A 22,746-nucleotide genomic window follows, 5' to 3' on the forward strand; every position below is an offset into this window, starting at 1 on the left:
ACAGACTGGCTGCGATGGGACGACTGACTAAGTGACTAAAATGACTGGCAGCCAGGACAAAGTCAAGCTCGAAAACAGGCTCCCAACTCCTGGCTAGACAATAAACAATTTCGAATCCTTTTAATGCCAATAATGATAAACAAATTCAGCAGAAGCTCAAGTGGAAGCGTTCATTCGTTCGTTCAACGTGAAAGGCAAACAAAAACAGAAGCCGAAGCCGAATCTGGATCTGGATCGGAATCAAGAGCAGGAGCAGTAGCAGGAGCAGAAAGCAGGACCAGGACAAGGACCAAAAGCAGCCGAAATGAAAACGGACTAAATGAACGAATCGAGTGAAGTAGTCGAGTGTTTGAGTAACTGCTGCGGGGAGAAAGAAAGGAACACAATGCATCAATATAACACAAAAGTCCTTCAAACAGATTGCTTGGCACTGGGTGGAGCCCGTCTCATCAACTTAATTTAATCAGACACTCGGTATACGAAAAATGCAGCCAAAGAGTAGCACCACTGCACCCCCATCCTGCCACATCCTTTGACTGTTACACCCCATGGACTGGTACACTACCCTTCCATCTATTTTATATGCCTACGCATGCACTCACAAAGCGCGAGGGACTTCAAGGGCTTGAAGGGGATTTACATGTAAAAAAAATATATTTAACATTTTAATTTAATTTAAAAAAAGAAAAGTAACTTGAATGAATGAATAAAAGTTAGAAGATGTCTTTGTTTTGGAAAAAACAAATTTTTAAAGAGAGTATATTCTATATTTTATTTCGGAGTGTAAAGTTGTAGGGGACAGGCTTAAACTGATGGCGTGAGAACTGGTCTATTGTATTATTCTTCGCTTTTGCTTTTTAAACACTCTCGCAAAAGAGTATACCGACTCAAAGAATAATCCTAACAATACAATAACTCATTTTTAAAAATCAGATAGTTTTTGATTTTTTAGGGAGTTAATGCTTAAATATTGTTAATCCTTTCAGAAAACTATATGTTATAGTAAGAGTACTCCTAAATCTTGGTTCACCAACCATTAATTCGTGTTTCTTGGTAGCATCTCTTTCCTCTCGTCAAGTATGCCAGCAATTTTCCAATTGAAATCATTAAACAATTTGCATTCCACTTGAAAATTGCGTTAAAATAACAACAGTTTACAGACAGGACATGCCGGATAGAGCCGTTGGTGGGAGCATGTCCTGCTTTGCAATTCAGCCAGCCAGTCAGAGTCCAGTCTGTCGGGGGAGCAGGACAATGCGTAGCACATTTCAATTGCTGGCAAAAAATGTTTGGACTGCGCCTTTGTTGGCCGCAAATTGAGCGACCATGGCAGGACTTTGAAGCAACAAAGTTTAATTACGTGGGCCCAGGACCCAGCATGGAGGCGGGCAGGAACAATAAGGCAGAAATTTGTTTACTTTTGAATGCAGCAAATGCGAAATATTGTGCAAATAATGTATAGACTGCTGGTATGGGGAATTCGCTTATTAAAAATGCAAAAATCTGCTGGGTTTGCTTCAACTTTGTGGAAACGAAACATAAAACGTCTACGTTAAAGGCCATTGAATTGAAGGAAATCAGAAGAAGATAAGTGGCTGGGCTTTCAAAAACTTTAAAATCTCTCCTTCTTACGGTAGACTTCATTTGTCAATGAGGAACTGCATCGTTTTGAACCTCTCCAACGACCCAAGCTGTGATTAATTTCCATTTCCTTCGTCTTAGTTTTCCGTTTGACTAATTGATTTTACCCCATTCCGATTTGTACTCAATTATAATAGCCTTTATAATGCATAAGCCGGCCAGAAGAGTGTTCTGGGAAAAAGCCGAGAGCTCAGTCCATCATCAAAATTAATGAAAATCGACAGAGGCCCAAGTCCTTGTTCCCCCGAACACAATTTCATTTGGGCATACCACTTACTTGATAAGATATTATTAGTGTACCTGAAGCAACAGCGGCATTCGTAGCATAAGCAGCTAAAACTCTTTGACTGCCAACAGTGCATAAGTAAGCTGGATTTGTGGGTGGGGCTGGGCGTACCGAGATTGCCCACCCACTCGCCGCCCAACAACCACTCACTAGAGCAGCCACCCTCCAGCACTAGCGGCACTTCGGTTCTCTGTGCATTTCCAATCGAACTACTCTGCAATTCATCAACTGTCAAATCCCATTTAATTTTAGATTATAGCAAATAATTATAGGTATGGTGTTCGGCACAGGAGCACTTTTGGACTGCACTGAAAGTAAACTTGTTTGTAAAATATTATTATTTATAAAGACCTTGACTGTGTTTATAATATGGTAAAGTATTCTTAAGCTACAACATTTCCCCTTAATATATCTGAAAAAATGAATCACCGCAGCAATTAATTGCTTACTACACTTCTCTTGCAGTGTACCTGCACAAGGACCCTCGGAGTGGACATGACCAGGTGATTTGGTGCATGCCCTATCAGGCACTTATCTCCCATGGCAATAATAACAACAACAGGACCTGCAAGCAGGCAAAGCACTCCAAAACCACTTGGCTTGACCAATAGAGCAGCTTCTCCTTCTGGAGACCCTCAAACCAGGCAACCCCACCCCACTTTGTCCATCATCCATTATCCATCTCCCCCCAAACAGCAGTCAAGGTTGCAATTGTTGCCTACCCAGATGTGGCAATGGGGCATCTATAAGATGAACAATGGGATTAGACAATTTACAGGTGAGATTATGCGATTTTTAAGAAATTCTGGATTAGGAAAGCAGTGATCATTTCTTATTATTTATTTAGTATGACTGCTGCTACTTAAAAAGAAAAGTATGCAGCACTAGTATAGTATAGTATAATGCAGTAGTAGTAGTATAGTATGAAGTATAGAAAAGTTAAAAAATTAAGTCCCGCGACAAAGCAGAAAAGTCATAAAGGCTTTTATTCTCCCGATCGGTTCTGTTCTTCTGAGGGCTCATTACTTGGTCCACTGTTCCACAGCCTCGGGAGACAACAATGTACCAATTTGCTTGCTCAAAAGGTGGGGCTCAACATTCGCCTCCAGTTTTGGTTTGTGAATTGTGCTGAGTGCAGCGAATATTCCAGGAGCAGAAAGCTGCATCATCGGGCCGACTCGACCAGCCGACCAACCAACCAGCAAACAAACAAACAAACAAACTTTTGTCCAGGCGATTGAAAATTGCTGTGGCATGCTAACAAAACACTTGGCCAGACTCTGGGACCTGGCCACCCAGGACTGGACCACCTACCTGATCCTGGGCCATTCCATAAAAGCCGACTGTCCGTCTAGATTTATTTACATTTGAATTTTTGAACAAGTTGATGAAATTTCCGCACACAGCCCAGAAAAACTATGGCCTGCAGACGGTCTGCATCTGTGTTTTGGTCCCGATCCGGGTTCAGATCCTGGGTGGCCAGAAAAATCAACAACCGACCATCAATAAAGGTGGCGAATTGCTTTTGTGGCGGCCTTTTGTGTGCATATAATTAAAAATGCTGCAAAAACTACCTCGAAAGGTAAACAAAACCGGAGTGAGATAGTCAAGGGAAGAGCTGTGGCCGAGCCACTGCAGGGAACACGTTGGGCAAACAGACAGAGCGAACAAATGCAGACGGGCTTGCAGTTTGGCCAAGTGCTTGCTTAAAAAAATTTGTTTGGCCATTAGAAATATTCATGGCTGAAAATTATTCAATTAAAGTTCTTGCCATGCCCCAGACGCAGCAAGTTAAACACAGACACAGCCAGTCAAATACATAATGAGCAGTCAGCCGGTGAACACACAAATTTACATATGAAGCAGCACGAACCTTTAACATACTTGCTATATGTGAGAAAAATACACAGGGCGATAAAGGGGTAGAGGTTAGGAGATTATTATAAAAGCCAATGTACTCATATTGGTTATAAATTAAAAAAAATATATAGAATATAGAGGAACTTAGAAAGAAAGACCGTGGGAAGCGAGTTTCTTTATTTTAAATTATTTTAAATTAAATTTTCGTCATTGATTGTTAGATTATTTGAATAATTGGAAACATAATTCCTGATTTTATTAAGTATACGACATGTACGCCAAATATAAACTGTCCTATTGAACCTTTTGAAATTGAGAAAAACCTATTGAAATTTGAGTAATCAGATTTTCTCACAGTATACACATGCGTGGGAAACCGGATTTCCGGGCATGTGCGCGTCGAAAGCTTTGTGAACGCAAACGGCCTGGCAAAATTAACAGCAAATGCGCTTTAAATAGCAACAGCCAAACAATGGCAGCTGCCCCTCCGCCTTCCCCCGTCCCCACTGTTGCTGTCTCTTTTTCATCCGCCATCCCGCTCTATTGACCCAGTCAGCCCTTCTGCAGTTAGATAGTAAGCGGCGAGGCATTTGCCACGGCCTGCGGGGCGTCGAACGGAACTTCGGTTAGAGCGGACATGGCAATGTAAAGGAAAGCGAAGAGGCGGGGAGATAGCGGAGAGGAGGGGTGTGGAAAGGACTACGGGAACAGGACGAGGCTCAAACCAGCAAAAGGAAACTGGTAACAGATTAAACTTGGCACTTGGAAAACTGGCATCCACTGATGATGGGTGGGTTTTAGGGGTGAATGGCGAAATATAGAGAGGGGCTGGGCAGCCCCTGTGTGGGTAAATCAGGAAGAGGACCAGCCAGGATAAAGACAGGCCAAGCTGATGCTTGCCAACAAATTTGTTGTCGTTTCAACGACGCATTTACCACTTTAGTTTTCAACAAGGAATTGCCAAGTCATTTTAAACACTAACTAAGCAATAACCAGTAAGCACTAAGAGAATACCATATCGATTCTAATTATATCATTCATCATAGCATCATTGTAGTTTAAAGATAGTAACTTAATACTTATGCCGTGGGGGAATTATCCTTGGACTTGCTGACTTATCCTGCCATTCAAAAAAATCGGCCTTCAGCAATCGCATTTAGCCAATACTCTGGTAGACTTTGCTCTTGAATATTACTGGTAAGCCTACTGACAATAGACGTAGTCCGGAAAATAGTTAATATAAACGGGAACAATGGCAGGCTCTTCTCGGCCAGGCCTCGTAATTTTTTCCTTGTTCAGAGTATCTGTCAGATATACTGGATGATATGAAATTGCTTGTCTTGACTGTGGCAAGGGCAGTGGCTGTGCCAGTGTCGGAGGCTGTGGCAGTGGCATTGGTAATGATATTTGTGCCGCGCAATTGCAAATACCATTCACATATTCGCATATGTGTGGATGTGTGGGCTCGAATATGAGCAGTTTTTAGATTTACACGTATATAAAACCCACACAGAGTGTTTGGGCGAATGGGGGCTTGGCAAACAATGAGATGTGGAAGTCAGACATGTTCCCTGCAAGTCTGTTACTGTATATGCATATATTAGTTATTAATGCGTACGTGTAACGCATATTGAAAATGCCGCAACTCCATGTCCCGCAAATTTCTAGGGGTGGTTCGTGGCAGATTTATGTGGTTTTTGCAGCAAAGAATGCATAATGCTTGCCCCCAACTTGGCTCAGTTTATATACTAGATTTGTGGCGCGACGACGTTTGGTCTTTGGACCCTATTAAAGATTCATTCATTTTCAGCCACCCCTTTCAGTCTCGCTCAGAAATTTCAACTCATCCTCGGGGCTGCGGTTGCACTTACTACTTTCAACTCAGAAATCTGGAATCGGGGGCGAGATAGCGACCGTCCAATGCGATTAGATGGGAAAAGTTCTTTCTACAGGATGTGGTTACATAACTTGGAGATTTCGAGGCGACTTGGGGCAGCAGTCAATGGTTGCCTCTGATGTACCCAAGTGGCTTTTATTCTTGGTAACTTGGTGCTCTGAATATCCAATCTTTGCTTTAAAAATGGCGGACTTCTCTTTAAGAAAACATGGTGGAACATTGATGGATTATTTCAATTTGATGAAAACTTTTGTTCACTTTCTTTTAGAGGCTTCACTATGATAGATGAGCTAGGAATGGAATTACTTTCACTCTTTCAAACTGACTGACTTTTAAATTTAATAGAAAGTTTTGTACCCCAAAATCTAAAGACCACAACAGTCTTAAAGTTATAAAGAGAACAACTTTCTTCTTCTCTTCGTAATCGACTTCCCCATCATTAGAGCATTCTTCCCTTTAGCAATTCGCTCTTCATTTATTGAATTTGCCAAGTTTTGCGGTTCGAAAATGCAAAAAATGAATCCTCATCACTTATTAGTTTTTCATATAATTTAAAGAAAGCGAGCCGAGACCGAAAAGAAGTTTTGCCAATTATGAAAACTACAATAAAAATGCAAATTTCTGGCAACTCAAGCAAAATTTCATGACCGCCAGACAAAAAATGAAAAAAAGAATGAAATTTGGAGTGAAACTTTCAAGTGCAAAGGCAAACCAAAAGTTGGTGATGAGGTGGATGAAGGGGTCGGTCTCCAGAAGAACCAGAACCAGATAAGCCTAACAAATTTTTTAAAATAAATTACAGAGTAGAGCAAACAAATTTGCATATACAAGCGGGGGCCAAAACCCGAAAGAAGGAAAGCGAAAAAAGGTTTTCACGCCACAAAGCAAATCAAGGCATTTTTGAAGGGCTCCCCCCACTGAGGCACACAAAAATGAGTTATTGCACATGTTGGGAAGAGTCCGAAAAGTAGACGAAACTCAAGTATCCAACCTGACTGGGAGCTACATTTCACAAATATTCTTATAGAGTACGAGGTGTTGGTATACTAAAAAAGTTAACTTGGAAAGTAAGAAGCTATTCTTTAAGGACTAAATTGTTTTCAAAATATACTTGGCTTCTTTATTAAATACTTTTGTATTAAAAAAACTATTTTTTCTTTTAAATATTTTATACTATTTTCCCCTGTGTAGGCAGTCGCAACACTTTTGATTATATCAACGTAAAAAGGATTTCGGCTGTATCTAAAAATGGGAAGCCTCGACCCCGAAAAGAGCGCAAAAATTTCTAGCTATGCGCTTAATAAAGTGACCAAGTGGGTGTCGGCCAAGGGTCAGGGGGAATGGCCTGGGGTCTGGCCCGGATTTTGGGTTCCTGACAAAGACGGAGAGGGGCAGGGGCAGGGGCAGGGATGGGGGAAACGTGGGTCAGAGAAATGTGCTCGGGCACAAACTTTATTAAAACTCTTGAATTAAATGAATTAGTCAACCATATAGCTTAGCTGGTAGCCTCCCCAAAAGGAAAAGTCGCTTAACCCGCTCCCAACTTCCTTCATCTTTTCCTCTGTATTTTTTTTATCTCTCTCTATCTGCTCGTGGTGGGGCTTGAAAAACAATTTTCGTAAGCAAAAGTGTAATGAGCGTAGAAATGAACTTTAGAGTCGGGTCTGTGGCCCCAAAGAGGCGAGTCTTTGGGAAAGTGTGGCAAGCGGTGGGATGGGGGCAGCAAATTAAATGAAATCCTTGGTGGAAGCAACGTCTTTTGGTGGCCAAAAACAGAAAACGAGCAACGCAAAATATAAGAGGAAACATTAAAAAATATCAGTGCAGAAAGTAGGAAAAGGTCCTAAATGGTTCACCAAAAAAAAATAATAATAATAAAGAAAGGAAAAACTCAACCAAAAATCCAAGACGGGCTGAAAGTTTTGCGTCTTTTTGCTGTGCAACTGATTTGTACAGTTTTTTCCTTATGATTTCTTTTTTATATTTTTTAATTTAATCCAAAAGACGTTTGCTAAATTGCTGGTAAAAATCTGGGTAAGATTGGAGAGTGGGTTTGATGAAAAATGCGAAAGGGAAAGATTTGAAAAGAAAAAAGGATGAAATGCATCTTAGAAGGATAACACTAAGCTGCACGAATTTATGGGTTGTAAGTAAGAATAAATGGCTTCATAGCTTCATAGCTTAACATATTTTCATAAATTAGCCATTTAAAGAGGTCTTAAAAGTGTGTTTAACTGAAAATATTCAGCTTCCTTAGGCTAATGGGCAGAAGTATCCTGTAGATCAGTGTAATTACGGCGCAGTCTCTTGCTGGCAAAGAAAAATCCAGGCAGCCACTATAGTTGACAACTGTTGGTCAGTCTTGGCCCTTTTGCTTTATTTCCCTTTTCCCTTTACCCGCCTACTTTTCATGCTTCCGCATAGTTTCTGCAAAAAATTTTCCAAGCAACAACTGGAAATTGAAACTTGATTATGTGCAGAAAGGCAGAAAAAAGTTAAGGAAAAGGTTTTGGGAGGAAGACAGAGGCATGAAGTGTATTCTTAGAGCGATTCATTGCGTGTTGTCCAAGCGTAGAAATTTATGCTCTTTGCCAAAAACTTTGGCCAACGTCTTCTGGTCTGGTTGAGGTCTGGCCGGGTACTGTCTGGGTGGTGGCGGCGGCGGCAGCGGCAGCTTCTTCGTAAACTATTTACTGGAATTAAAAGCAACTTCCTTGCATATTTTGGGCGTTAACGTGTGCAGCACACCCATAAAACTTGATAGTTTATGCTGTTGCTGAAATAAACTACGCAACCGAAGCATTGCAAAATAATAATAACTGCAGCAGCAAGAATGGTAGCTATATACATATATGCATATTATTTATTCATTGCCAATGCATGCACAATTAAAATTTTCTGAATTAGTCACAAAATCGATTGGGCCAAATTGGCAGCAGCAACAGCAACAGCAACAGCAGCAGCCAAGCAAAATTTTGCCAAAACTCGAACTTCAATGCGGACAAAAAGTTTTCAATCGCTGTTTCATATGCGACAATATACTTATGCATACACACTCTCAAACATATGCCATTCATGTTCATATTTATTTTTTGGTTGTGGTGTTATTTCTGGTGGAGCTGCGCCAAATTTAATCCGGAGATGGTTTTTATTGCCATTGTGATTTTAGTCGATTGCAAAACACAAAAGATGTCTGAAAATTGATTTTGGTTATTTAGAGTTGATCAAATGAAGAAAATTTAAATGACAGATGTGTGGATGCGATTAAGAAAATAAAGGCAACATTTCTGTAAGAATTTGTGGATATTTCCTGAAGGAACTAGCTAAGCCAAGTTTATTTTTAGTGCCTGTGTTAATATTTTAAGGAAATTGCAAAGTCTTAGCTTACTTTATATCATTGAGAGGTTTGTTGTGTGATTTAAACAGAGAGGTATCTCCACTGCAATCCCATTTGCACCTCCAGTTTTATTGTTATAGACGCAAAGTCAAAGTTCCCCAAACAGCCGTAACTGAAAGTTTTGAGTTTTGAATGCCCAGGCACATAGCACAGAAATATAATTAAAATTGATCCTGTGCAACCATTAAAAAGCTCTCACGCACTCTTGCCCGAAACTTTGGCTTCCCTTTATGGGCAGCTAACCCATCATCATTGCCACTCCCACCGGCTCCTCCCCTGCGCCTCTACTTTCTCATTCCAGTCGATTTATTGCTCTGACAGCTTCAAAAAAACATAAAAAAAAGAAAATATATATATATATATATATATATAGAGGAAGGGAGAAAATTATAAAAGGAACTTTTGTTGGGAAAAACTTTTGCATAATAGACTTGCTCTCACTCTGGCCTGCTTACAGATGTGAAGGATTCCACTGGAGTGGGAAGTTTAAAGTTCAAAGCTTTTGTAGGTTATGCAAATTAGAAATTAATAATACGCCTGACACTCGCACAGAAACATACATACATCCACACCGACACCCACAAACAGGCACACGAGCCAACTAATACCAATATACACATAAATTAGGCCCGGTTCAACGTTTTTATCAACGATTTAGATTCCTGATACCAGAAAAGGGGAGGCTACTGGGTGGCAAGATGGCTAGGGGGGCGCCACACTCAATGCCACAAAATTATGATAAATGATTTGGAAATGCGCACAAGCAGGCAACAGAACAGACCAGACCACCAGCAACATAACCACAACGCAGAACCGAACACATCCTTTTCCTGTGTTGTCCTTGTTGCTATTGCTGTTGGCGTTGCTGCTTTTTGGCTGTTACTCTCAAGCCCTGAGCCCAAAAACTTTTCGAGTTGAAGGAAATGTAATTTTTTGCAGCTACCGAGTGAAAGAGGACCCAGGAAGTCGCTGCCTAAAATCACTGAACTAAAACCCTTAGAGGTCGGGGGCAAAACACCAAGTCCGGGATAATAATATATATATATAACATATATATAGAAAACTATTGCTACAAGTGCATTTTGTTCAAAATAAATTGGGGATGTTGTGAGCTAAAAGATATCACGCATTTAGGGCTTAAATGTAGAAGATGGATAATGATCTTCGGATGTAACTTCTTTGTGGATATATCCTTTTATTAATAATATTATAAACTAAGAACTTTAAGCTATTTTCCTATTTCAAGTAGCCCAAAATCTTCACTATCCTCTAAAATGTACAGGATATCAGAGACCACAGCATGACTGGGAAATCCTTGTCGTCTAGCAACAGGAAGCGTAGATCATAAAATATTGATATCTTGCTGCTTTGATTTTTCAGCGCACTGTTTAAGTAATGGCAGTCCTGGCGAACCGGCAAATAAAATAAAAAAAGATACAACAGCCGCCAGAAAAAGGACCGAGAGAGTGAAAAGGATAGATACCGAGACAGTGAAAGAGATAGCCATGTCGGGAGACTGGGACGACAATTCTCATTCAAACCATCCGCTTTACATTATTTTTTTTTTTCGTTAGTAATGTTGCTACAGATAGAAAGGGCATAGAATCGGAGAAACCTCTACTACCCCAAGAGAAAAAAAACCTCTGAAACCGAGGATGTCAGTAGAAGGCTAACCCCATACAAAACGCCAAAGAGCGCAACAATCCACGAATTTAGTTTCCTTTTGGGGCCCACACAAAAACTAGATGTGGCATGCAGCATGAGGCAAGGTTAGGCGGCACAATCTGTGTGTTTTTAGTGTCAGTGTTGACGGAAAATTGTGGCAAGCAAATAGGAAATAATAGATCCATCCAGCTTTTTAGAAAATATAAAAAATATCAAGTCTGTATATTATGAGTAAAATATTCTTAATTTTTAAAGATTATAATTACAAATAGCCGACTACTTTCTTTGATTTTATAAAATCATTTTATTTCTCACTCTTAGCTCTAAAATAGCTAAATTGGTAACAACTTGCAATATCAGACATTCAAAAGGGCCAAGAGGGAGTGGTGCATCGGCGGGGCAACAACCACAGCCGCCGGAGCATTCTAGTTGTATTGGTTTTGGTTGTACGCTGGGGATCGAATATTCAATGAAGAAATTTTGAATTTATCTTCCCAAAGCAATAAGAAGAAATTGTGGAAATTTTTGGATCGGAACGACTGGTGGAAGAAATCATTTTCAAGAGACTAAAAAGCCACAAAAATTCACTTAAATTCTATTTCAAATAAGGAACTATACATTATTTTCAAAAAGATCTTTTGAAGCACAATTGTTATTCCAAAAAGTCATCTTCTCATATTAAATTTATAGAGATGTTGCCAGGAATGTGAATAACATATCCTATGCATATTGGCTTTACCAAATGAACTCTCGCAGCATCTGATTCGCAATCTCATTATAGGATTGCAATTGCAGTAATTGAACAATTAAATATGTTTATCGTTGCCGTTAAGTGTAACACATCAGTATGCACTTTACCTGCTCGTACATATTGGATTATGTAACCCAAAACTTTCATCCTCATTAAATGTATAATTGTATTTATTTGACAGAGGAGATTCGAAGCCAGAGAGTTATGTGCAGAGAAAGTTGGTCAGGAGATTGGTTAATATGGTAGTAAAGGACATCAATGGGCTGTGGTGGTATTTCAATATTCGAAGGAATTTGCATTAATTAAAGGAAATTGATTCATGAGATCAAATAATTATAATTATTTTTGATGTACTTACTATATAATCCTCAAAAGTCAATATTTTTATGAATAAAGCTGTCTATAAATATTGCACTTTCCTAGTATATCCTCATAACTACAACCTTTAATCAAAAATCTGAAATGAGCACAGCTAGCAGAAGTTGAAACGAATGTCCTGGCAAATCAGCTCATTTCGACAACATTTCCGGAAAGTAAGCCATGCTAAGAATGAAAAATGAACTCGGAACACATGCGAGGGCATCGCAACGATGTGTGCTGGCAAAAATCTATAATATGACATAAAAATGAAAACCGAAATGACAAGGGTACGGCCTTAAGATGTTGTGGCCCCGGGCAATGCGGTTTGGAGATATGCCAACTATTACAAATTGATTCCCTCAATTTTGGGCTACCGGGTTGTTCTTTTGGGATTCCACGGCTGGCAGAAATCTATTTAAAATGCGTGACTGCAATGACTTTAAAAGCCCCGCCCACGATCTTGTGTTTAATGTTCGTATTTTTTATTGACGTCAAAGGTTTCAGCTCTTCAGTTTTATTGTCTGGCACAGGGGGGAGTGGAGGAGTAAAAAATGGGTTGGGGGAGATGGTCATAAACCCAAAGTTAACAAAAACAACAAGAAACTTTGAGTAGCACCGAAAAAGGTATACTCTAGCGATGAATTTAAGGTATAACACTTGACTAACTCGCCTTACTGAAAGGTTAGTATTCACAAATATAGAAAAATGATAGATCTTGAAGAGGAATATATAATTTTAGAAAAATTACAACACCCTCTGATAGGGTAGACAATACCAGGAGCAGAAGCAGGAGCAACCGGTCTCAATTAAAGACGTCTCGGGGGCCTAGTAACCAAAAATTGACTGAATGGCAATGACAGGCGCGAGTGGAGTGGGTTTTTCGGGGTGGCTGTGGGGCTGAAAAACACAACAAGGCAATACAAGGTGGAGGAGTCGACTGAACAACAAGTGACAAGCTGTAAAAATTACAACGCCTGCAATAACCGAAACCGTGTAGCAGAGTGTGGCAGTCAAAGTAGTGGTGATGAAATCGTATCGGTGTAGGTGTTGGCCCTCTTTTTTTTGGCTGACTGCCGTAGGGCCAACGACGATTTGCAGTCTTGAACGTGACTCACTTTGCTAAATGGTGCGCAACCCGGCGAGGGATGATAGCTAAAGGGTCCAAAGGGGGCGTGGCAGTGGTGAGATCGCCTCAGAGCCAGTTACGAGAAAAACAATGAAAACTTTTATTTGCCAACTACCATGTTGCTTCTTACTCTACAAGAAGCTGAGTCTTATGAATTACTTATAGAGTTTGGGATTGGAATTTTTTTTTAGGTAATACTTGAAAGTTTTAATTAAGTCTTTGTATGGTTTTTAGAAAAATATATTTCAGTTTACATTCTAAAAGTTAAGATTTAAGTTTAAATCCCTTTCCATGGGCTAAAAATCTTATAAGGCTTTATATATTATTTGATATAAAGAGCAATAAAGGGCACCCACTATTCGACTTGGCCAAAAGACTGGCCTTCTTTAGCCTTATTGTCAAATCCTCTTGAAGCATAAAATATTCAGTTACAGAGCCCTCTCGGTCCGCTGTGCAGACAGCAATTGTACAATTTGTTCTTCATCTCCATGGAACAACAAAGTGGAGGCTGTTGTTTTCAAAGTCTAATTAACCACATCAAAAAAATCTATGGCAAATTTGCGTGGGTTGCCATTGGAGTCCCTCCAGATTACCGATTCCTGTTGCCCGATGCCCCATTGCCGTCTTGTCATTGTCGATATAAATGTTGCAAGTACGTGTTTTATATACGCCCAGTCGTGGCTGAGAAACAACGACCGACAGTGAGGCAGAAAAGTGTGTATCGAACACGTGTCGAACATAGCCGCGGGTCCAAAATGTCTAAAATTTCTAGAGGGAGGGTGGATTTTCCGGAGAAAACCGTTGACTCGAAATCAATACGTATGCGAAGACGATTGAAATTGAACTTTGTGAACTTTGAAGGGCTCTCTGAAATCGAAATGATACTAATTACTGGGAATGAGACGCTCAGTCCCCAAGGTCTATGTTAAAATATTGAAATTCCCATAAATTCCTTTCCTGGCATAAAATGTTATTTTGTGCTTTTATTTCGCCAGAGATCCCTTTTTGCAACGTGCTTGAGGGAACATTGACCTTTCGTACACATTTATAAATGGATTTTTTTGCAGCCTGTTTTTTAGGCCATGTACGCTTTAATTATGCATGTGAACGTGTGTTATAATTTGGGTTCCGGCTCCCATGAGAGCTCACATTTTCACTGAATTTCATTTTAAGTACTTTAACGTTTTTGGGTCAATGAAATATGTAAGCCCTAAGCCTTCAATCAACATTTTGCGGTCACTATTTGGTTGCGACTCGCCAAAGGAAAAAACTAATCAAGACCCAAGGGAAACGAATGGCGGGAAATAATCATATTCAAAATATCCGAATCAACAGCCTCCACACACAAAGATACAGATGCTGGCCAATATACAGATACAAATTCGGGCAATGTCATCAAGGAAAATGAAGCTGTATCTTCCTTCAATTGGGGGACGTTCGTGTGGCAAAGGAGTGGCTGCAAAAAAGGGACATTTGTTCTAACCAATTTTCATTCTTTGTATATTTTTTTCGCAACATTTATTTACGCCCCCGAAACAGAGTGCCACGTTGTTCAATTACCGCCAAGAATAATGGTTGCAGTCGAAACGAAAACAAACCCAATCGAAAGCAACCAATGCGAAGGCCAAGGAAATGAAATAAAAACCGAAATGATCTTCGATTGTTTCAATTGCTCCATGTTTTTTCGCAAAACAAGAAACCGACCAAAAGGAAAAAAAATTTCTCAACAAAGCCAGACTGCTTCACTTTTTCCTTTTCCTTATTTTTTTTATTTAAGGTAAAGAAAAGCGCAACCTTTTCTCTTCGTTTGTTTTTGGTTGACCTTTACCCCGCTCGGCCCACGCTTTGCATAATTCTTGGCATGCAAATTTTTCAATTGAGCACAAAAAAAAAAGAAATCAAGTAAAAACAAAAATGTCCGAAGAAAAATAAAAGCGGTGCCTCGTGTTGCCCAGAAAAAAAAGGTAGAAAAAAACACAAAAAGAGTCGAATCCAAGCCCATACTTTAGCACTATCCATCCCAGTAAACTTTGCTTCAATATATTTTATCCAGTCCTTGGCAGCATCCAGAATATTCATGGCTTTTGTACACACTTTTTTATAAAACTAAAAGGATTAATTTTTAATATCAAGACATATATTAATTTTAATGTACTTTTACCAATATATTTCTAAATCAAACTTATAATATTTTGAAAAAGATATATATAATTTCTTATATTTATATAATTTCTTATATTTACTAATTTCTTTTCATAAGATTTATGAATAATATTTGAACATAAAAAAGTCCAAATTTGCTATAAACTTCCTAGAGCTTTAAGAATTCTATTAGAATACCTCACGTTTCCTTCAATTTCTTCAATAATACTTTTTTAAATTCCGCACTCCACCTCCAAGTGCAAAATGGCAGGGAATGCAAGGAGAATAAGAACAAAAAAAATATTTTTCGGCGGTATTGAAAGCAGGAGGGGTCCCCCAAAATACGAGGATTGGTGGGAAAATGGGGACTGGCGGTCTCCTCGACGACGTTTGGGTTCGTGCGGCGTAATATTATTATTTGATAAAGATGCTAAAAGTAACGAAAACACATTTTCTCAGTTAAAAGGGGTCGTTAGGGAATGAAATATGCGCACGTACGCACCAAACTCCGGTACACAGGCGCCGACTGGCGAGTGTAAAGGGGGAGCTCGCATTGCATACATGGGTGGGTGGGTATTTGGATGGTTGGGAGGATTTTCATGGCCCCTCTCCACTCTTTCATCGAAAAAAAAACCCGCACAGCATGCGAGTTTATAGTCGATTTTTATCACAGTATTTGAATTATTATTTCAGGAAGCGCGCTATTTGCGCAACGCGCTTTTTGCGGATACGCTTTATTCTCTTTTACTTATTTGGAACACCAACCATCCCACCCCCTTTCGGTACTCTTTTCTGGCTACGCCTTTTATGTATTTGCATATGAATGCGGCTCGACGACGACGGCAATATTTTGATTTTCTTTTTTTTTTTGGAGATCCGAGGCGTTGCCTACTAGGCGGCTACGTGTTGAAAAATCAGTTGTAATGCTAAAATATTATATGCGGACCCGCCGGAACCGGAGCTTTTTAGCAAAAGCCGTACATTTTTTCAGGGATGACGACAGATTGATTTCGAGTGTCTCTAAATCAGAAGTCCCATTTTTTGTGTCAAGGAAAAGTTTTAGAAAATAGACGGTCTTTGGTTTTAAATTTTTAAAGCATTTCAGAGATAATTCGGCATTAACCAAAATTGTATTTAATGTGTCCTTTTTGTTTACCATGTTCTCAAGCACGCTTAATTCATGTCCCTAGACAATGAGCCATTGAAGTGATCAATTTCGCGCATCCCTGATTGCATTTCGTTTTTTTCACCTTTTTTGACAAATTAATAAAGGAGATGGGGGCGCTGCGTGATGATGGAAAGCAAACCAAAGTCGAGGCAAGCTCCGCAATAACAATTGAGTGTGGATGCCTTTTGTGAGGGTTCAGAATGGAGTTGGCTTTAAGTGGGGGTATGGGGTTCATTTCCAAGCATAACAGTTATTGTAAGAGATTTCATGTAAATATTGCATGTAAACGTCGTAAATAAGGCGCTTTTAGTGCTGGATTCCTGAAGAATTCAAAAGGCAAAGGGAGTAAGGGTGCGGTAATTCTGCGGAGGTGGTAGAAGGGAGAGAGGGGATGGATACCGTAACCGTAACTGGAGAATCGGGTGGTTTATTGTTTGCCCAGCCAACAGACCGCCGCCTCTCCAGCAAAAGGTAAATAAAAATATTTTGTGCGTGAGTGCGGTTTTTAAGCTGCGTGAAATTTTTCGACCCACACTCTAATTTTTTTTGTTATTTGTGTATGGAAATTCGATGAATATGTGTGTGTTTGGGTGTGGAGGTGTGTGAAAATTCGGCACCTTTTTTATATGCATTGTCTGTTGGCCGTCGCGCTTCATGTTTTGTTAGCAGTGCCTGCGGCAAATTGACTTTTAAGGCATATCCCAGCCAATAAGCCCAGTGCCGTCCTACGTTTTTTGTTCACTGATTTCCCCTCTTTGTTTTATCATCTTTGCTTGGCTCTGGCTTTGTTTTACTTTCTCTGCTTTTTTGCGAGTCTATCATTTGCATTGCTTTGGGCTAAGTTGTGTCGGTATGCGTCTGGGACCATTGATTGAAGTTTATTTAAAATATGTTTATAAATGTCAAAATGGCAATTATTCAGACAACGTTTGGGGTCAAAATAAATAGGGGTTAGCTTGGGTTAAGTGCCCTTACTATTAAGTTAAATTTGTCTAGACATTTAATATTTTTTTGTTGATATAACAATTTTTGACAATAACCTTTGTTCTTGCTTAATGTTTTACTTTTTTCCACATACTTGGTTAACCAACAAAGATTATGGAGCTTAAAGGCTAAATTGGTATTTAACATCATGTGTCTACTTGTAACATGACACACAGGTCGTATGAGTAATTTCAGAGCCTGCACACGACATGGCCACCATGTCGTATGTGTAATTTTTACCAAGTAAAAAAAATTCATAGCATGCTTTTTTGGGCCTGTGGCAAATTTTCGCCAAATGATTGCTACTTATCAAGTCCACTTAAGCTAATTACATCGATTACAAAGAATATGTGAAAAGACTTGAATCGCTTAATAAATTGGCAAACAGCTTTCAGTTGCGGTTATCCAAAAATTCAAAACATAACCGCTTGGAAGTATATGCTTGGAAAAATTTTAACTACAATACTATTGCCTTTGCTAACCTTGTGGAAATCCAATCATGCCGCTTGACCGCACTCTCAATTTTATTGGTTTTATGGCAATATTTCCACATTAAACTTTGCTAATTGCATTGCCCGGGCCGGGCTTTCGGCCGGGATGGTAGTCGAGGCCCAAAACCAGAGAAGTACAAAGAAAAACCAGCCAAGCGCAGCACCATATCGAAACCAATAAAGAAATTTTAATTTAATCATGGCATAGAAAATCATAAACAAATGGTAGTATGCCCAAATGGACAAAAATTGACTGGGGAGTTCTTGTGTTTCCCCCTCAATAATTTCGCCAACCCCCCGCTTTCGGGGGCTCATAAAAGCGTGAATGCATATTTAAAATGTTCCCCTACAGAAAATTGTTCGCTATCCCTCTTTGATGGCGGCGTCGCTCGACTGAAATACAAATTCATGAGTTTTGAAATGAAATATTAAAAGTATCCCGAATGCTTTTTAGCACTCAGTCAGTCATTCAGTCAATTTTCGTAAAGCAAACACATTCCCTGTCTGATACTTGATTTGTTTCCGTTTCCGATGTTTCGATGTCAGGGACCAACGACAGCCACAGCAGCACCAACAACAAGACAAACAAACAGACCGAATAATTATGAATGACAAAAGTTATACAAATAAATAAAAGCAAAAGCAACAAGAGAGAGATTGAAATTTAGGAAAAGTAAACAGGCAAATACTCTAGAAAATAGTTTGTTTCATGATGTATTTTCCGAAATAACACCTTCAAAATATTTCCCACAATCCCACTGGGAGGAATATGTTTAAATTTAAGCTAACACTTAAGTTGAGTAACAATTAGGTCCTTGATAATTTTAAGCTCGACCCTTTAAAAGCTTTTTAATATCCTTATCAAGCAATTGCAATCCGAAAAGTTTTCTGCAAATTTGTGTATATAGTCTAGGTCCTAAACAAACAGCAGGACATAGCCTGGATACCCTTCACTCATCTCCAATTTCTGTCAAAATGAACGTAAATGAAAAAAAAAAGAATTCAGAAAAAATGATGAGTGCTTTTCAAGGCAATCTCCCAGTTACCCCCGGTCGCCTCGAATTTTCCACTGGCTTTTCCGTGCCCCCCTCGAACCGACCAATTTCAGTGTCGTCGCGGCTCGTTTCGCATTTTACAGTCGCTGGCTCATTTATAAATTTATGAGCTCAACTGCCAGGGGAGTTATCGCGTTAAAATGCTTCGCTGTTTTCCCGATGTACTTTCCTCCGCCCCTAGCTAGCTTTTCTCATGCCCTCGCTGCCCTCTCCCCTCTTATGTTGCAGCGCGGAAGATACAAAAAAAAGAAAGAATAAAATAAAAATTAGCAATAAAAAGTAGAAAAGCGTGTTTGTTTGTTAACAAGTGCAGGACCAGAGTGAAGGGGATAGCTATAGGAGAAAAGAAAGAGAGAGCTATAGCGCGGGGGAAAGAGAGGGTGGGAGAAAGATGACGGCGACATCAAATGGATTTCATGTCACGTTACACAAATGTGCCAAGGAATTAAAAATGTGAGAAGAGCAAGTTGGAATATAGCAACTGTTGCTGTCTTGTAGTTGCTTTTTCTGCTGCTGTTGTCCCATTAGCGTGTTGCAAGCAGCTAGCTTAAATGCGAAAAGTGTGTTCATTACTCCAGCCTTGCCTTCTCCCCAGCAGCCTCTACATCTCCTCCACCCCCAGTGCAATGAAAATTATTTTCATTTGGTGCGCTCTCTTGCCCAAAAGCTAAGCACACAACTCTTTCTCACAATGTTCTTACCTCTCTTTTGCTCCTAACGTCTCTCTCTCTTTCTTACCCACTGGGTAACCTTTGCCTCTGGGCGGGTATTTCAATTATTTATTACGCATACGCAGCGTTGTTAGCTTAATGACTGGCTCCGCCTGCAAAACCCACAATTCCGACCAAGGCAACGTAAATGTGATTTAGCCAAAACCAGGATACACCGAACATTTTCCACAAAATTGCATATAAATCATACAAGTTGATATTCCGAGAGTTTCCAGCTGAAACCCGAAGTAGTGCAGGCAGAGATTCGAGATTCATGGTTGTGCGCTAAACTAAGAAATATGTATTAAATGTAATGTATATTAATAGGGAGTAATTAATGTCTTGTAAAGGTTTCTGTAAGATCTGTGAACAAATGAAAATATAGGAAATGTTTAAAATATTTCTCACATGTAAGAGTTGGTAGAGATTTCCTTATTTATTTTTATTATTTGAAAATAAGCTTAGTTATCCGAACCACTTCTCATTTCTCTGGCTTCCAGTTTCCCTCGCAGGTTAGAGAGCTCTGTGGCATAAAAATCGTTCTCATTTTGATTGGCATCATTGATTGAAACAACACGAATCGTTTTGCTTACCAAATGACTCGCAAAAAGGTAGAAGTGAGCTTGTTGCCACCTCTCGTCCTTTTTCCAATCCTTGCTGAATTATTGAGCGGGCGAGCGGGTGAGAGAGTGATTGTGTCACGAACTCTAAAGCAAATCGAGCCGGGTCAACTAATTGGATTTGGGGCAGCAGAATGGGAGGTGGATCCAGGAAGTGTTTTGACAATTGTCACAATTAAGTGTCGGTGACAAAAGGACGTGGTCGGGGGACCAAAGGCATGCCAATGTCCTGGACAAGGCCACTTTGGAAGTTCATTGCACCCCAAAGGCTAAACAACAGGGAGGACAATTGATGGAATGACACTGCGGGGGCTAAAGGAAGACCGACTGACGAGGACAATGTTATGCGGCATAATTCTCATAAATTATGCAATTTATACGCGACGTATGCTAAGCCTCAAAATGGACACGACAATGCAAATGATATGGCAAATGCAGTTCAGAGGTGGCAAAGGGGTTATTTTTGCACTCAAAGAAAGGTATTCCAGCCATATCCTTTCATGACTTTCAGGCCAAGTTTGGCAAAAGCCAAATAAGCTCCATCCGAGTATAAAATATTTATTTTAATGTTTTCCCGAAAATATTTTACAATTTCTTTATGTGCACAAGTGGTGGCATATCTGTTCTGCAGAAAGAAATATGTAACAAGTTGTCGTTGCGGATTTTTATGCATACAAGTGCGGCAGGGGGGCTGAAGGACTCCACTTCTGCCGCTTCCACAATTGCATGATGACAATTCAGAACGGGGAGGGCCATGGGGCTAAGGGGAAGTGCAAGAAAAGCGCTTAGAACTTGCAACATATGCACCGAGCACACATAAACAAGCACATATGTATATTTGCAGCAGTCTAAAAATGTCAACGTGGCCCATTAGAAAGTGAATAGACAAGGTTCAAGGGTTGTGGCCACAGAGACTTTTGTGGGGGGTGTCAAAGTCCTTACTCCTTGCTCGCCCCCCCGGAAGAGACCTTCTGCAGCCCCCTTTCGTAATCCGACAGCTGTAAAGTAGTTGGTGGACAGACAATGACGGCAGAAATCCCAGGGTGGGAGATAACTATCTATGACAACAGGACCTAATGAAAGGAAGAAAACGAGGGCGATATCCAATAAAGGAGTGATATTTTGACATAAAAAGTTAATTACAAACAACAAAACTCTTTATGTCAAAATATCACTCCTTTATTGGATATCGCCCTCGATTTCTTCCTTTCCTGTTAACAAAACAGACTTTAATACTTACTACCTCTAAACTAGTTCTGTCTAAACAGCTACTGATAGTTTCTATATACCATCTATTTTAATCAATGCGTTGAAAATTTCTTTTTAATTTAGCAAGAATTCAGAGCTCTTTGGTATTTTAGAGCCTTCATTTATCCACTTAATTAAGTTTAAAAAAATTGCTTTGCTTAACATATGGGAGCCTATCACTGTGGACGGAAGTCCACGAGGTGACGACCTGCATGCCTAGGCGTGCGCGAGGAAACTCTATATATAGCCGAAGAATTAAACATTTTCTGTAGGCAACCGATCTAAATGAATGATATACCAATCGAAAGGTATTGTTTCAATTAGATAATTTTTGTCGAAACATATTCCAAAAGTTATTTGGTTTGGGAGAAATTAGGGTGAAAGTAAAAAAAAAATTTATCACTAAAGTGGGGCTGGTGGACACATTTTAGTCCCCAGATAGAATATTTTTATATATTCGCATTCTAGAGCTAAATACGCGTCGATTGGTACCTCAATCGACCCGATCCGACATTTCATTCAGAAGTTATTCAAAAAATTCGATTTTTTCTTCTTCTTCAAAATGAAGCCAGTTTGCGTCGGTTTGTCGGTTTGTCTGTTTGCACTATTTTTATCTTAAAAATCCTGAAAAAAATTGGAAAATGTTTGTTACTATCATATGAGCAACTATTGTTCTACAACTTTTTGAAATACCTTTAGCTTACGTCAAAAAATTAAAAAAACTTTGTTAATGAAAAAATTCATAACTTTATAATTAAGAAAGATATTAAAAAAAGCTTTACACCGTTGAAATGGTTTTTTAAATATCAATTTCACTTTCTTTGAGACCAAACGTCTATATAGTAAAAAAACAAAAATACACTGAAAATAAACTTTTTTTTTTAGAAAAAAAATTATTTTTCAAAATTGACTCGACTGATCCTTTTTTTTATTGCACGTGTAGATAGCTTTTGAGATGACGCAACTTTCGATATATCGCTTATATCTGGCAAAATCCGTTAACTCAAGATATAGTCCTGTAAGTGCAGCTACCCATTTTGTCCAGCCTCTTGTGAAGCTTGCATTTACTTATACATATGTACATGTGTATGTATTTGATTGGCATCTTTGCTTTTTGGAGTCTGCTTATATTTGGTCAATACCCTAAAAAATATGGAGTATGTATATCTTTTCAGATTTTAGTTTATTTATTAAAAAATAAAATCCAAATAAAAAAGGGCTTGAAAAGCAAAACGTAAACATTGACTCAACTTGGACTCGAACCCAGGCCCTCTGTGTTAGGAACCACGACGCTCTCCACTCGACTAACCTAGAACTGTGTTGCTTGATGGCAACTTTTGTTGTA

The 22,746-nt window shown here is 39.4% G+C and overlaps 1 long non-coding RNA gene across 2 annotated transcripts; it reads left to right on the forward strand.

Moving 5' to 3' along the window:
* The first annotated feature begins 2,143 nt into the window (after positions 1 to 2,143).
* On the forward strand, positions 2,144 to 12,274 carry LOC116655809. 2 transcript variants are annotated; one of them, XR_004310871.2, is made up of 3 exons: positions 2,144 to 2,299; positions 2,393 to 2,705; positions 11,068 to 12,274. It is a non-coding gene; the product is annotated as an uncharacterized LOC116655809 (long non-coding RNA). The 2 variants fall into 2 exon arrangements; XR_004310872.2 differs by lacking the exon at positions 11,068 to 12,274 and adding an exon at positions 5,598 to 6,821.
* The last annotated feature ends 10,472 nt before the right edge of the window (positions 12,275 to 22,746 follow it).

Source organism: Drosophila ananassae, chromosome 2R (genome assembly GCF_017639315.1).
Source record: "Drosophila ananassae strain 14024-0371.13 chromosome 2R, ASM1763931v2, whole genome shotgun sequence".
NCBI classification, from domain to species: Eukaryota; Metazoa; Arthropoda; class Insecta; order Diptera; family Drosophilidae; genus Drosophila; species Drosophila ananassae.